The sequence below is a fragment of the Nuphar pumila genome, chromosome 4 (genome assembly GCF_984573655.1).
Source record: "Nuphar pumila chromosome 4, dmNupPumi1.hap1.1, whole genome shotgun sequence".
Classification (NCBI taxonomy): domain Eukaryota; kingdom Viridiplantae; phylum Streptophyta; class Magnoliopsida; order Nymphaeales; family Nymphaeaceae; genus Nuphar; species Nuphar pumila.
Genome location: NC_143252.1, coordinates 26,961,620 through 26,971,300, shown reverse-complemented (window position 1 = coordinate 26,971,300; position 9,681 = coordinate 26,961,620). Strand labels below are relative to the sequence as shown.

General features: G+C 38.3%; 1 non-coding gene across 1 annotated transcript; it reads left to right on the top strand.

Annotated features, from left to right (window-relative positions):
- Nucleotides 1-9,315: 9,315 nt before the first annotated feature.
- On the top strand, nt 9,316-9,471 carry LOC149839726 (U12 minor spliceosomal RNA). Its single transcript, XR_016431709.1, has one exon. It is a non-coding gene; the product is annotated as a U12 minor spliceosomal RNA (small nuclear RNA).
- The last annotated feature ends 210 nt before the right edge of the window (nt 9,472-9,681 follow it).

Genomic DNA, 9,681 nt, shown 5'->3' with positions numbered 1-9,681 from the left:
GTATTGCCTCTGACATCAGTGCAAAGCCCGCGACCGATCTCACAGATATATTGTTGATCTCAAGAATCAAACATGATTTTGTCAATAATGGTAGGTTAGCGGGATTCCGTGCTCACATGCGAGATCATGCATTTTGTACGAGGGCAAGCTACTAGAGGATTATTGCGATAAGTAATTCACAGTTGAATCGTATCGAGTTGTATATAATACATATCCATTCTTTTCGATGACGGATAATGTTCCACATGTTGCTCCTCCAACCCTTATTCCTATATATCCACCAAAAGTGAAACGTAAATCGAAGTGACCTAAGGTTAAGAGATGGAGAACATAACACAAGGATGTGGTGCCATACAAGTGTAGTGTATGTGGCTATAACAAGCGGAAACACTCATAAAAGTATGTATGAGTATTATGTGCTTTGAGAAATTATTTAGCTAGTGGTTTTTAATGAATTGTTTTTTTGTAATTTATATTACATTTTTTCAGTGAATTGCTCCAATGTCTTATGTCTGCTGAGTATATCACATGTTTGGTTGTTATGTTTGTACGTAGACTTATTTAAATCAAACATGTATGCATTACTTATTTTGATGATGTAGCATCTAAAAAGATTCATAGAAGGGCTCCAAAAGTACCATATGGAGCAAATGCAAAGACACAGACTGCCAAAGACCATTTATTATAAACCTATATTCAATTTTGATAATAAAAAATATGAATGTAATTTTGAATGAATGAACAAAAACTTGGATGTCATTTAGATGTAAAGTTCATTCATGGTTGTAATTTTGCATATAAGGTTGATAGAATTTATAGTTATTCTGTTATGTTTGTAGATGAGTTTTAGTTATAAATTTTAAAAGTTTTGTTTGTATGTATTATTAAATTGTTAAACAGGTGGATCTGTTTTGTAACAGTGAAATTTAAGGGAAAAAATATCGCATATTTGATGAAATTTTATACATAAGTAGGAACCTCACATATTTTGAAGGAAATTCACATATATGTGTGAGAATTTGTTATCCTTTTGCTTGTATGCATGCAAATTTTCTATCCTTTTGTGAAAATGAAGTTGCCCATACATTGCATTCATTTCATTCTTTCACAAAATGAATTGGTCATACATTATATTTTTCTATAAAATGAAATTGCTCGTACCTTACATTCATTTTATTCTTTCACAAAATGAAGATGTTCATACATTGCATTCATTCAATTCTTTCATAAAATTAAGTCGCCCATACATTGCATTCATTCTATTCATTCACAAAATAAAGTTGCTCATACATTGCATTCATGACATTCTTTCACAAAATGAATAAATGCTAATACATTTTATTCATCCACAAAATGAAGTCGCTCATACATTGCATTCATTCTATTATTTCACAAGAATGTTGTTTTTCACTACCTCTTTGATGAGAAAAAAATAAAGTATGTGCAGAGGTACCTCCATCTTTTGGGCCTTAAGTATGCTACATATCATCGCATCTTTGACGGGGAGAAAATACATTATACTATTGTTGATTCTATACTTTGTGTTGTTCTCCTAATTTTTCTTATGCCGCCCATACCATGTGATCGAACGCTGAATGTGAGATGCGCCGACTCTGTGTTGATTGGGAGAAAATACAGTATAGCATCGATTCTATGTCATCATCATCCAAAACATCTATCTGGCTATCACAATTTGTTAAATCGGAGGCTCCTTTATTGATTTTACATCATCATTGTTCATGATAAGAATGAATTTTTAGATGATCAACTACAACACTCACAAACAACTTGCAGACTTTTGATTTCTTATCTCACCCAAACCAAAAGATGCGCTTATCGAAAAAACTCACCATCGATTATTTTATGTTGATGAAGTGTTGTTGATCTTCTCACCGCCGATGTTTGGCCCTAAAAAAATAGCCATAATTTCTCACTGGTTGGAGACAAAAAAAAAGTTCTTGTGAAACCCTAGCTTTGCCTTTATACTATGCTCATAAAAAAATCTACAAATCCAAAAAGGAATTTTGCATCAACTCATGCAAAACTACGTGATTTTTGCAAACCTTTTAGGAATTCCATAAACTCTTGACGAAATTCACACTCTAATCGCATATATATATATATATATATATATATATACATGTAAATTCGCATGCTAAAATAGAATTTCGTATCACTTAAAGTCAACATGCAAAAGTTCATAAATTCTATAAACTTTTCATGAATTATGCATCAAAAGTAGACATTTACAACAACCAACGTGAAACTCTTTACTAAATTCGCACTCTAATCGCCAATATATATGCATGTAAATTCACATGTTAAAATAGAACTTCACATGCGAAAGTCCATGAATTCTGCAAAAGATGAATTCTACATCGACATGCAGACTTTCGCAACCACCAATGCGAAACTCTTAACGAAATTTGCAAGGGATTTTTGTAAGAAATGTCATGATTTTCATACTATTTGTGCAAAATACATAATTTCTACAGAAATATCACGTGAATTTTGTTTTTAGTGAGATTTAGTGAGATCGGGAGAGTGTTGCGATGTAACGCGCAAAAATTAGAGAGATTTGAGAGTGTAAGGGTAAAAATGTCTTTAAAAAATTAGAAACCTGTGAAATTGGTCATCGGGCAGATTTTGGCAAATTGTGGGTTTTTTTGAAAAATATGTCAAAGTCGTCGTACAGTACGATATTTTTTTTTCTAATGAAATTGATTTTTATATATATGTTACACCTTTTGTGAGAAAAACTATCACATGACTCAGATCCACCAAAGAAAACTTTTTTTTTAAACAACCGAAGACATTCTTGGCCCTTGATGAAAGTAATGCAATCCAATATTTATTTTCTTCTCCAAACCATTCAATGGTTTAAATCATCAACTCTAACCGGTCAAGATCCAACATGGTGTAGTACTTCTGAATCATTTTGCACATTAAATTTGAAAAAGAACCTGAAATTTACTAGACTAAGTCGAAACAATGTTTTGCTCAGTAGTTTTAGAACTGGACCATTTCTATCCAACTACATCTATAGAGCAACGTACAAGACCAAAAAAACTATCGCTGCCAACCTAAAAGTTTCTAGGAAACCGAAAGTGTTATGGCATACCAAGGATTTATATTTGCCATAATCAATTGTACCTACAATCTAGTTTGAATCTCACGATGTGAGTTGTTTTTATACAATCTAACCTCATAGATGTGTTCAACATGTTTGATTTAGTAAGAATCAACTCTTGGATTGTGTTTTTTTTTATGAAAAAACATATTTTTATGAGTTGAAAAAATCTATGCCTTCATAGACATTGATTTTTGGATCGCCCGAAAAACCTTTATACAAGTCAGATTCCAAATATCTAAAAGCCGGTTCCTACTAAACAAAACCCTATAGATCACATTTATGGTGTTAGATGTGAGCAAAAAAAAGGTTATGCTTCATTTTCTAGGTCGTTTGCACATACAAATGACTGTAGCAAATCCTAACCCATATATCAAACAAAAAATGACCGTACTATAAAAAAATGACTTGTTTCTCAAAAAACCTTATAATTTTTTAAAATCCACCATTGTTCAAAAGTGCAACTTTTTTGGCTGTAAAAGGACCTTTTCATCATTCGTACATGCGAATTTCCTCTGATATGCGAACTTCTCTCTCAAATATCCAAATATGTGAATTTTCTCCCACACATTTGTGAATGTCTAGACCTTCGCACATAAATGTCCTCACACATTTTGCAAATGTCATCTTTCTTGTGACCCTTATGCGATTTTTAGTAAAAATAGTTTGTTGAGAAAACTAACACTTCAAAAGTGTGATGGGCATTGAGCAACACTACAAAAGCACCACTAAAGCCTTTAGTGATACTTCAAAAGCACAATGGGAATTTAGTGATACTTCAAAAGAAGCATTAAAGCCTTTAGCGATGCTTCAAATGCGTAGTGTGCCTTTAGCGACACTTCAAAAGCGCAGCTAAAGCCTTTAGTGTCGCTTTAAAAGCACATATTTGGGAGGCAAATTGTAAAATACAATAAGACATTCATATATTCTCATATTTTGAGAGAAAAAATGCAAATAAAGGAGTAAATTCGCATATTTGAATATTTGAGAGAGAAGTTTGCATATCTGGAAGAACTTTGCATGTGCGATGAGTAAAAAGGTCCTTTTATAGTAAAAAAGTTACAGTTTTTTGGACATGGGCAAATTTGTAAAATTTGTAGGGTTTTTTAAAAAATATGTCATTTTTGTTGTATAGTACCATCATTTTTTGTATGTCAAGACCCTTTGTTATTTTATTTTTTTTATTTATGACATGAAAAAATCATGCTCGGGATGAAGACCTGGCTGTGCTAGACTTAGCCTGTGTATTTATGGTATATTGTCTCGGTAGTGTAAAACTCCATGGGTATACATGTCACCCCAGGGAGTCATGTTGCTTTAGCTAATGCAAGCAGCTGACACCCATAGGGATAGAACTTAGACTACTCATCTAACGGCCTAAGCCCCGCGTCCCCCCCCCCCCCCACTATGCCAAACCCCTTTGTACCTTCTCTCTCTTAGGGATGGCAGTGGACCAGTGGAAAATAGGGCATCACCCTGTTTGGATTGGGGATGGAGGACATGAAACTAAGAATGTACCATGGATAAAGGTTAAAATCAAAACTCGTACCAGAATGGACTTACTCTTGCCCCCGCCCCGTCCCCCATCCTTGTTAAGGAAATTACTATCTTACCCTTATACATATTATATATATATATATATATATATATATATATATATATATATATATATATATATATATATATATATATATATATATATAACCCTAACATAGAACACCTTCTTGAATCCCTCTTCTCTCCTTCCTCTAACGAGCTGTGTGAGCTCCCATTTCTCTCCTCTCCTTCCTCTAATGACGGAAGACAACAACGGTGAAAGGACTGGGGAAATGAGGCCCCGCCCCCACCTTGCCCTGTTTGGACTGTTTTAAGGTAAAATACTACTCGGGCAATTGCCCGATCGAGGTCTAAGTGAAAAGGAAAGAAATTCCGCGGAACCGGGGATGGAGGACATGAAACGGGGAATGAACCGGGGATGGAGGTTAAAATCAAAACCCGGGATGGAAGTGGGGATGGAGGGCAAAATTTTGAGATGGAGCGGGGGTGGAGACTTTGTCCCCCCACCCATCCCGGTCCACTGTCATCCCTTCTCTCTCTCTCTCACATACACTATCTTAGGAAAATATTAAAAGAATTTGACTTACATAAATATATCACATGCTTCCAACGGGGACTCTGCTTGTCTGGTAGGAACAACTAGTGCACGTCGCCTTGTGTTGGGACGTTGCAGGTTCAAAACCCAGTGGTATAATTATTTAACTGGTAGGGGTCTGCCTAACCCCAGCTTGCCTTTCAATATATATATCACAAGCTGTCATATTAAGATTTTGCTTTTCAAGTTTTGGAAAAACCTGTCACCTACATTCTTTAATTTGACCCTCACAAGGTGTTAGCAAAGATCACCAACTCTTATTAGTCTTTAACTAATTTCAGGATTTCAAGAGAACGTATTTTCTCCCTTTTGATAGCACTAATAAGCGTATTTGTATGATTTCATGTATTGTGTCGTTTGATCTTTTTTTTTTTTTTTTGCTCAGCCAAGGGAAAACCAGTAACAAATCTTGTTGTCGGGAGTTTCTTGACAAAGGTAAATCTCACAATAAATTAAAAAACTCGTTGTTGGAGAAAATCACAAGAAAATATCAATTTTTTCAATTTTTTATTTAATAAAATATAAAATATATATAAAAACATAAAAAATGTACAGAATTTATAAAAATTCGGCTAGCACAATAGTTTCAGGATAAAACATGATATTTTCAAAATAGTCTTTTTTTCAATATTGTAACAGTTTTTTGAAAATCTTGCATTAAATTACGAGATTCTCAAAAAATGGTGCTATTTGTGACTATGGTAAACCCCACATATTGGCAGGCCTTTGGTTCGTAAAACCCTTGAGGTTGCTCGGGCCTTTGCTTGGTATAAGAACCTGGTATCCCAGCAATGGGTGCTCCGCGTGATTGGTAGGAGCTGTCAGTGCACATTTCCTTGTGGTGGGACGTTGCAGGTTCAAAACCCAATGGTACTTTAAATAACTGGTGCCTAACCAAAGCGCCTTTAAAAAAAAAAACTGGTATCCAGCAAATAGGTTTTTTTTATTTGTCTCTAAGTCTGCATTGAAAGCTTGCATCATAAAACTGATTCGAGAGGGCTTGGTGGTATTAAGAAAAGTTTTTGGGTTTGGGGTTCTCTATGGTAGGTGCCCAAACTATGTGAGTAAATCCTCATCCTCCTCTGTCTGTTGCAGGTTGAGGGTTCCTTCTCTTTTTTCTTCTTCAAACTCAGATTCGTATTTTTTATATAAAAATATCTGATCAACTATAGAACAAGATCCATTTTGCATCATATCTAACCGATTCCTTGTTTGGAAGCAAAGAGAATAAAGTTGGTCTTTTTTCATGTTAATGCTAAAAGAAGAATTGATTCAATACCAAGACTATTTTTTCTGGGGTGCTCTTTTTTTAATAAAGTGTTGGTCCTACGTTCCTCTCTATCAATGGCATTGACTCATTCTACTGATCACGCAAGGCATTGAGTAACAATGGAAAAAAAGAAATATGCATCAATAGTGAGGGCACGGAGAAGTTCTATTTTGTCTGGCTGAGAAGTAGTTAAATGAACCCACGAGCATAGACGATGAAGAACCGGGGACTAATTGGATCTTTTAAGGGGAAGGCAGATGGCAGGCCTACAGGGGAAAGTTTGGGGCTCATTTCCTCAAAGTAGTCCCCTTCTTCCATAGGACCATAGGCCTTTTCATCGTAGAACTTGGCAATGGTGTGCCCGTATCTTTTGGAGAGTTAGTCCCGTAAGTTGTACTGCACAACTGCTATGACACTCATGTAGTCAAAACAAGCCATGTGCTTTCAAAAGGATGAGAATTTTTTGAAGGTAGCTCTATGGAGGGAAGAAGCCTTTTCCAATTTGGTCTTCCACAGGCTCTACGGCATCGACTCCTCTTGGATTGAGAATTGTTTTCATAGAGAAGTGAGATGAATGCTACTAAAGGTAGAAGCGGCAATCATCATAGTCAAGATAGAAGTCATTTATCTCTAGAGGTATGGCTACCAGGCAAAAGGCCATTTCAACAGCTCCAAAGAAGGGTTTGAGCACAAATATGCCGTGAAGGTTCAAGAGAAAGGTGGATGAGAAAAAAAAGGTGGTCCTATGGATTATGGAAAGTGGAGCCGAGTGAGAATCCATAGTTTCTGCCATGAAAAGCTAGGTTTGATCAAAGAATGGCATTTCTGAGCAGAGCCTACCCAAGGAAGAGAAAGTGGTGTTAGATGTCAGTTCCTTTATTAATCAGGTTGCTTGTGAGATTAGTCCACTTGATAGTTGTAGGCATTATTTTACAGTAAGCACCCAAACGACTTGCTTCACCAGACTAAGGGATGGCAGTGGACCATCCCGCCCCGCCCCACCCCATTTGGACCGGGGATGGAGGACATGAAACGGGGATGGAGGCGGGGATGAAGGTTAAAATCAAAACCCATGCAGGGATGGAGGCGGGGATGAAGGTTAAAATCAAAACCCATGCAGGGATGGACTTACGCTTTCTCCTGCCCTGCCCTGATTCTTGCCTTGCCCCTCCCCGCCCCGTCCCCAATCCTTCTTTGAGGATGACAATGGACCGAGGGAAAACGAGGCCCCGCCCTGCCTCACCCCATTTGGACTGGGGATGGAGGACATGAAACAGGGATGAAGGCGGGGATGAAGGTTAAAATCCAAACCTATGTGGGGATCAAGGTGGGTATGGAGGTTCGGATTTTGAGATGGGGGCAAGGGGGGGGGGGGGGGGGGTTGGAGACCTTGTCTCCCACCCCAGCCCCAGTCCACTGCCATCCATAGAGCAGAGCGCTTTTAGGTTGCGTTTTTTAGTCCTGCTCTTCCAAGACCCAGCCACTTACCATATAACTTTGAAATTGATTAGGGAAACAAAATTTGGTGAAAGTTCAATACATGGTTTTCTCTAAGATCTACGGCTGAATAAATCTGGTTTTGTGTTGTCTTGGATTTGAAGTGTTATAAAACGTAGCTAGCCAGATAGGGTTTACGATAAAATCAAGTCCAATGACCGCTAGGTATAAAGATGGCATATCGAGAACCAACCCTTTTGGCAATTGGCTCTAAGGCTGGGAAACGAGACAAGCATCTCGTCCTTCAGCTTGGCTCGGCTTGGAAATTGAGCTTGGGAAGCCGAGCTACGAGCCAGCTTGTTTAGATGAATGAGCCGAGCTCAGCTCGATTAGCCTCTTATAGGTTTGTTTTACATATTTTATATATATATATATATTATATATGTTTTATACATGCATTATATATTATATTTTTTTTTCATATATTGTAAATATTTTATACATTATGAGGCTTTAAAAAATACTTAAAAAACAAAATTTCTTAAAAACGATTCACCACATGATCCACTTGTAACGAGCTCAGGCTCGGCTTGGCTTGTGATGAGCTCACTAGCGAAGCCCGAGCAGTGGTATATCCTTAAGCCGAGCTCGAACATCCTAAGCTCGGGTTGTTGAATTGGTTCCATAATTTGGATGGCTCCAACCATTCATGGTATGTTCATGTGTAAAGAGCTTGGCTATTCAGATTTCGTTCAGTCGTACCAACCAGCTTATGCCCATGTAGGGATGGCAGTGGACCGGGGTGGGGGCGGGGGACAAGGTCTCCACCCCCGCCTCCATCCCGGCACGGGGATGGATTTTAACCTCCACCCCTGCCTCCATCTCTGGTCCAAATGGGGCGAGGCGGAGCAGGGCCCCATTTCCTCGGGGCGGGGATTGGGACGGGGATGGGGCGGAGAAAAGCGTAAGTCCATCCCCGCCTCCATTCCCGCATGGGGATAAATTTTAACCTTCATCCCCCGCCTCCATCCCCGTTTCATGCCCTTCATCCCCGGTCCAAACGGAGCGAGGCAGGACGGAGCCCCGTTGTCCCCCGGTCCACTGCCATCCCTATGCCCATGTAGAGAGAGAGTATTATATTCTAAACAATAGAGAGAGAGAGAGAGTATTATGTTGTAAACAATATAGGAATACGGGTAAAGTTACGGAGAAAGTAGTTAAATTGGTGAGCAAAAGGTGGATGGTTTTAGTCCTATATCGAAGAGCGTGGAGGAAACCACGTTCCCCATACGGCTATAAATATACGCGGCTGGCCAACTTCAAAACTTGCCTTAAACTAATGAGTAAGGAAAACAAAGTGAGCGGTGAGAGCCGTTCACAGCGCCGCTGATGCGATGCGCAAGAATTTATGGAGGGGTTATAGGCTGACCTGGCGTTGACGCTGCTTACTTTGCAGAACTCGCCCGAGTCGGCCTCCTACCCAACAAACCCCCAATGCCAAATCTTCCCGTTATTCAAAATCCTTCTACTTAATTGCTGTCAAAATCAGATAATTCAGTTAATTTTATCCTTAATCCCCCCCCCTCATTCTCTCTACATGTGAGATTCTGGAGCCATTTCAATAAGCATTCTTCGTTCTCAATGCATATTTTCATGTGGGTGTTCTTTTCTCTCTCTTCTTCCGTTATTTAT